This window comes from Sapajus apella, unplaced genomic scaffold, assembly GCF_009761245.1.
Source record: "Sapajus apella isolate SASKATOON/1434 unplaced genomic scaffold, GSC_monkey_1.0 scaffold127, whole genome shotgun sequence".
Classification (NCBI taxonomy): domain Eukaryota; kingdom Metazoa; phylum Chordata; class Mammalia; order Primates; family Cebidae; genus Sapajus; species Sapajus apella.
In genome coordinates, this window is record NW_022437067.1 from 715,588 (window position 1) to 721,451 (window position 5,864).

At 64.4% G+C, this 5,864-nt stretch overlaps 1 protein-coding gene across 13 annotated transcripts in view; it reads left to right on the top strand.

The window, feature by feature from the left end:
• Positions 1 to 1,079: 1,079 nt before the first annotated feature.
• The window catches only part of MIB2 (mindbomb E3 ubiquitin protein ligase 2), a 15,447-nt gene continuing 10,662 nt past the window's right edge, over positions 1,080 to 5,864 (top strand). For 3 of the 13 annotated variants that reach the window (XM_032262089.1, XM_032262094.1, XM_032262098.1), the window contains exons 1-2: positions 1,914 to 2,272; positions 3,511 to 3,663. The gene's annotated coding sequence lies outside the window, so the exon portion shown is untranslated. Of the gene's footprint in view, positions 1,296 to 1,913; positions 2,273 to 3,510; positions 3,664 to 5,864 lie in introns of those variants that run through there. The other 10 variants (XM_032262092.1, XM_032262097.1, XM_032262099.1 and 7 more) reach the window with 7 other exon arrangements.

Sequence of the window (5,864 nt, forward strand, 5' to 3'; positions counted from 1 at the left end):
ACTCACTTTGTCCTCATTGGCCGCTTCCCTCGCAGGAATTTTAGGTCCCTCTTAGCATTGGCGGGGCGTATAATCCCCCGACTGGAAAACCACCCTAAGCCATAGGGGGTGACCACGGAACCAAGTCTGGACTGCGCACTGGCTTCGTGCCCAACGGTGCGTCTCACACACTTTCAACTTCCAGGGACCCCGACCACCAAGGAATACTTTGTCGCCCCAATAGCAACGTTTCTTACCTTGATCTGTGCACAGAGTTATCTGGTCTCCTCGGAATTATTATTATTGTTTTTTAAAGATGGGGTTTCACCACGATGGCCAGGCTGGTCTTGAACTCCTGACCTCAGGTGATCCGCCCACCTCGGCCTCCCAAAGTGCGAGGATTACAGGCGCGAGCCACCGCGCCTGGCCTCCTCGGAATTCTTAGCGATCCTCCCCACTGCTCGCGTTGCTGAGAGTCTGGATTTATTCCTCACTTCCTCTGCGCCTGGGGCCACCCCAACGAGGCAGTGGGGAGCCCCTCCCGAAGGAGAAGGGGATTCCAAGAGAAGCCCCCAACATTTGTCGGAAACGAGTGCTCGGTGTAGACAAAAGAAACCTGCACTCGGGAAATCCCTCGGCCAGGCGCCTTGACTTCCGCGCCAGGCTTGGCCTGCTACAATCCCGCACACACCGAACGAAAGGAGGGCCGGGGTTCAAGCCGAACCGGGGCCGCTTCCGAGTCCTTCCGCTGCCGGCGGGAGTCGCCCCGCGCGGTCTAACTCATCCCTCCCGGCCGAGACCGAAATTTTCGCACACAGGGTGAACGCGCGACTGCGGTCAGAAGAGGGCGCAGGACGGATTTACGACGTTTACGACTCAGGACGGGAGAGGTGAGACTCCCAAGAGGAAGTCAGTCGAACCGGCGCCGCGAGTCCCGCCCGAGCCCGCGAGCGCGACGCCGCCCCGGAGCCCCCGTCTCTACGGCAACCCAGGGCGTCTCCGGGGCCGCCACTGCGCAGGCGCCCGGCGGCTAAGCCGCTAGGAACCCAGCTGCGCCACGCAGGGCAGGCGACGCCGTGGCGCCCGCGTAACGCACTTCCGGTGCCTGCCCCGCCCCTTCCCGCGGCGGGGGCGTGGCCGCGGCGCTCGCTGGGGGAGGGGGGGGTACGCCCTGGGCTGCCGCCGTCGGTGTCCCCACCGTCTCCAGCCGCCGCCCTCTTCAGTGCCCGGTGGCCCAGGAAGGCCTGGGAGCCTGAGGCCGTCCCTGAGTCGCTCCCGGGTCACCGGCACCACGCGAGCCATTCTCTCGGCTGACGGTGCGTGCGGGCGAGGAGCTGCTCCCCTGCTTCTCCCCACCATCCACGAGTCCTGCTCCACTCTGTCAGAACGCAGCACCGCCCCGGACCGGCCTCGGTGCAGGGTCCGCGCCGGGGGTTTGGGGCTGCGCGCGCAGCGCCGCCGCGGGGCCTCCTGGGAGTTGTGGTCCGGCCGTCCGCGCGGGACTCCAGCTCCCGGCAGACCTCGCGCGGCCCGGAGTCCGCGGCGCTGGGGTCGGCGCCGGGGTCGCCGCCGGGTTCGCCGCCTGGTCCGGGTGGGCTGCGGCGCGCGCGGCGGGCGCTCTGGCCTAGCCTGGCCCGACCTGGCCGCCGCTGATCAGTCGAGGCTGGTGGGCGGCCTCGCACACCGGGCAGACCGAGACGGACTGGCCCGCGGCCCCGCGCCCCCGCTTGGAGCGGGCGGGACGGAAACTTCCGGGCAAGTGGGGGTCGGCGGGGACTGCGCGGCCCTGGCAAGGTCTGGCAGCGGACGGGGCTGGGCGGCCTCCGCGAGCCACGGGCACGAATGACAGGGGGCGGGGCGCGCTCCGGGTGGGGGTGCCCGCCGTGCCCACCCCCGGCCCGCCCGTTCCCCTGCGCCGCCGCCCGTGCGCCTCCCGGAGCCTCGGCTGGGCCCTGACGTCTGCGAGCCGCGGCCGGTGGACCCCGGGCGCGCGCAGTTACGGGCATGGCGCGGGCGCCTCCTGCGCGCCCCACGCCCCAGGGAGCCCGTCCGCGCAGGCGGCGGCCCTGGTGTCGCGGCGGTGGCCTGAGTGGACGTGGAGCCGGCGGGCAGCCTCGGGGGCAGACAGGCGACCTAGCGGCGGGCGGAGGTGCTAACTACATCTTGGCATCTCCCCTCGGCCACAGGGTTGGAAGCCCAGCGAGGCTAGAGGCCAGTCCCAAGGTCTCCAGGCATCAGGCCTGCAGCCCAAGAGTCTCAAGGCGGCCGGGCGGGCGACTGGACGGCCGGACAGGTGAGCTCTTGACCGTCCGCGGCCTGATCGTTTGCACGTGGTGCTTCCACCCTGGGGCTCCGCGGAAGCCACGTCAGAGGGGCTGTTTGTGTCTGAGCATGCATGTGAGTGGAGGGGAGTGGTGAGTATCCCGCGTCTCCCCTCCGAGTTCGGAACCCACGGAGGAAATAAGCAGAGGTGCCAGACAGGCCCCTGGTAGGCACCTGCAGGCCTGGGGCAGAGCGGCCGCGGCGCAGGAGCACCGGCGGGCCTGGCCCTTTCCGGAAGTCCCCCTCTCTCCCGTTTCCACCCTGGCCTGTTGCTTCACATGCAACAGGTGTCTTGAATGTGGCTCTCTGCTGGCCGAGGGCAGCCCTGGGCACTGAGTGGGGATGACACCCCAGCCTGCAGGATGCCTGCGGGTCTCCGCCCCGATGGGCAGGATTGGAGGTGGCCGTAGCGCTCCTGGGCGTTCCCCCAGTAGGTGTCTCCATGCCGGCCTCCTGGACTCCCCGGGGCACCCGGGATGTCCACTGCGTTAGCTGGAGCTACTCCATGGCCTGTGAAGTGCCACACACCGGCATTTCGGGGCCATCAGGCACTGCTGGAGGTGCCAGGAGGGTAGCCTCATGTCCAGTCCCAGCTCCGCGTCACTTTCTTCTTCTGAATAAAGGCAATTTGCTGACTTCCTTGCTAAATAGGTTTTGGTTTTTATGGCCTTTAAAGCTTTTCCAATAAAATATCTGCAATAAGGGAACACTCTTCTGCTGCACAGACCCCAGACCCTCAGGTTGGGGCCCTGATTGATGGTTCGGAAATCCTCCTGTCCTCTGAGAGCTGGCAGTTTCTTCTGAAAAAGAGAAACTAAAAGCAATAGAACAGACCCGGTGGCCACTTGTGTGGTCAAGACGGTAAATGGGCCGGGTGCGGTGGCTCACACCTGTAATCCCAGCACTTTGGGAGGCGGAGGTGGGCAAATCATGAGGTCAGGAATTCAAGATCAGCCTGACCAACATGGTGAAACCCTGTCTCTACTAAAAATACAAAAATTAGCCGGGCGTGGTGGCGCATGCCTGTAATCCCAGCTATTCAGGAGGTTGGGGCAGGAGAATCGCTTGAACCTGGGAGGCAGAGGTTACAGTGAGCTGAGATCACACCGCTGCACTCCAGCCTGGGCGACAAGAGTGAGACTCCATCTCAAAAAAAAAGACAGTAAATGCTGTGTGTGAAACTGCCTTTGAAAAACCCTTTTTCTGCAGAGCGGCTTGCTGGCTGCCTGTGGGTTTGCTGTATTGTGTCGGTGGTAGCTTCTGGTTTCCAGCAGGAGAGCTTGGTAGCTGAGGGAGTCTGTGACCCAGGAAGTAGCAATTAAATGCCTGGGATGCTGGCCTGAGGCTGGTGTGTGCTCTAAGGTAAGTTCTGATTTGCCAAAGCACATCTGTTGCCTGAGTCTTCATGCCCTGACTGCCTCTGTCATTTTAAACATCGGGAGCAGTTGCCAGGGGTGGGGGTTCAGATGCCAGTGGGGGGCATGGCCTACGAACTCTGGGTAGATGGCAGAGTCCAGCATTTCTGGCAAAGGAAAAACATTTGGTAACTGGGTCAGTTTCTTACTGAGATGATGCCCCTTGTGAGGCAGCACCCGGGAGTGAGGCCTGGGCTGTGCTCACAAGAGGAAGAGCAGGAGCACTGCAAGCGTGTCCACAGCCACGCACCTGGGGCCGCATGGCTGCCGCTCCCTGGTCAGCTGGGCAGGGCTGTGCTCCCTCGGGCCCCTCCACCAGCGCTGGGCTGTGGCTGGGCAGTCTCTGGTTCATCTTTCTGGAGAGCCCAGGCTGGGTCGGCGTAAGGGCAGGGCTAGCCTTGGACATCTGCACTTTGCAGAGCAGCCTCTGGCCTGGAGCTGACCCGCTGTGTGCAGGTGATCAGGGCTCACAGGTCCCGCAGGTCCCCTCCCCTGTGCCTGGAGCCTTGTGAGTTTAGAACAGAGAACAGGAGTGGGCAGCCTAGAGGCTGCCTGCTCTCCAGGACGGGATGGATGCTGGGCAAGTCCCAGGTGCAGGCAGAGAGAGTGAGGGGCCCTTGGGGGAACATGTCCCAGAGGGCTTGGTCTCCAGGACTGCCCACCGCATTCGTACCCCTAATCTGGCCCTCCTCACCCGCGCACCTCAGTGGCAAGTGCTGTCCCTGGATCCAGGCTGCTCCCAAGCTTGCCCAGAGGATGGGGCCTGTGACCAGTGCCCCCTTAGCTGGCTTGACCCAGCCCCATCCCAGACCTGGCAGTGCCTATCCCATGGCCTGAGGAGGACAGGATGGTCAGGGAAGCCCCAGGGATGAGCCTTTTTGTCCACAAGCTTCCTTCTGAGATGGCCAGGCTGCCTGTGCAGCCCCACAGCCCCCAGCTCCCGTGAACAGTGGGGAGGGGCAGGCCCCTCGCTGGTGGACAGGATCTTCTAGCCCCTTAGCAGGTTTGCTCTGTCCCCTGTGAGAAGGGACCTCCCAGGTGGAGGGGCACAAGTGCTGGGTCCTGGCTGGGGTGCTCCTCCTTCCTGGCTGTCGGGGTCTCAGCACTGCCTCCTAACCCTGCCATACACACACCCAGAGAGGTCTTTAGAGGCAGGTACTGAGCCTGGGGGCTGGGGTGCCAGGAGCATGGAGCCAGATGGCAGGTGGTCTTGGGTGACTGCCGGCCCTGGGGTGATAGTGAGGAAGGCAGGTGGGCAGCTGCAGGAAGGAACTGAGGAGAGAAAAGCTGCTGGCCCCCCTAGAGGGTCTGGGGTGATGAGCTCCTGAGCCTGGGAGCCGCCTACATGTGGTCTGCCTCCATAGTGGCACCGCAGAAGGGTTGGCAGGCGGGCACAGCTGGAGGCCCTGCTCAGATGAGGCGGCCACGCCAGGGCAGTGCCATGCTGGATGAAGGGGCTGCCTTGGAAGCAGGAGACATACTCCAGACCCTCGGGTTGGGCCCTACAGAGGGGACACTGGGGCTGCAGGCCCTGTGCTCACATCCAGCGCCAGGGTAGAGGCGTGGAGTGGGCGGGCGCAGCCGGCTCCCCTGCTGGGCTCCTTGCTCCTCCCCCTTGAGGGGCAGCCCTTGGCAAGTCGGGGGCTGGTTCCAGGCACAAGAACTGAGGCCAGGGAGGAAGCCTGCCCAACTGTGTCCCAACTCTGGTGGGCTCCCATGAGGGCAGCCTCTGGGAGGGTGGCACTTTGTGAGCCGGGCTGGAGAGCTGCCTGGCTGTGTTGAAAACACAGGCTGTACTGCAGACAGGTGCTGTCTGGGCACCAGCCACCCTCTCGGGCTGACGGCCTTGGCAACCTACGCTGCTGCCCCCTGACGGGGGGGGCCCACTGAGGCCTGGTCTTGATTCCCAGAGGTCCCAGCAGCTACCCACCCCCAGATATCTGTTCCCTGCCCATCCCCCAAGGGCAAGGCTGGGCTTAGGGTACACTGGCTGGTCTTGTTGGAAAGGTCCAGTAGCATGTGGCAGCAGTCAGTCGGCCAGTGGATCGCGCAGATGTGGCCACCAGCCTGGGCTGGGCTGGCTGTGGCTGAGAGTCTGGGCTCAGAGACAGAGGGCACCCCCACCGCCCCCCGAAGCAGAGGGATCAC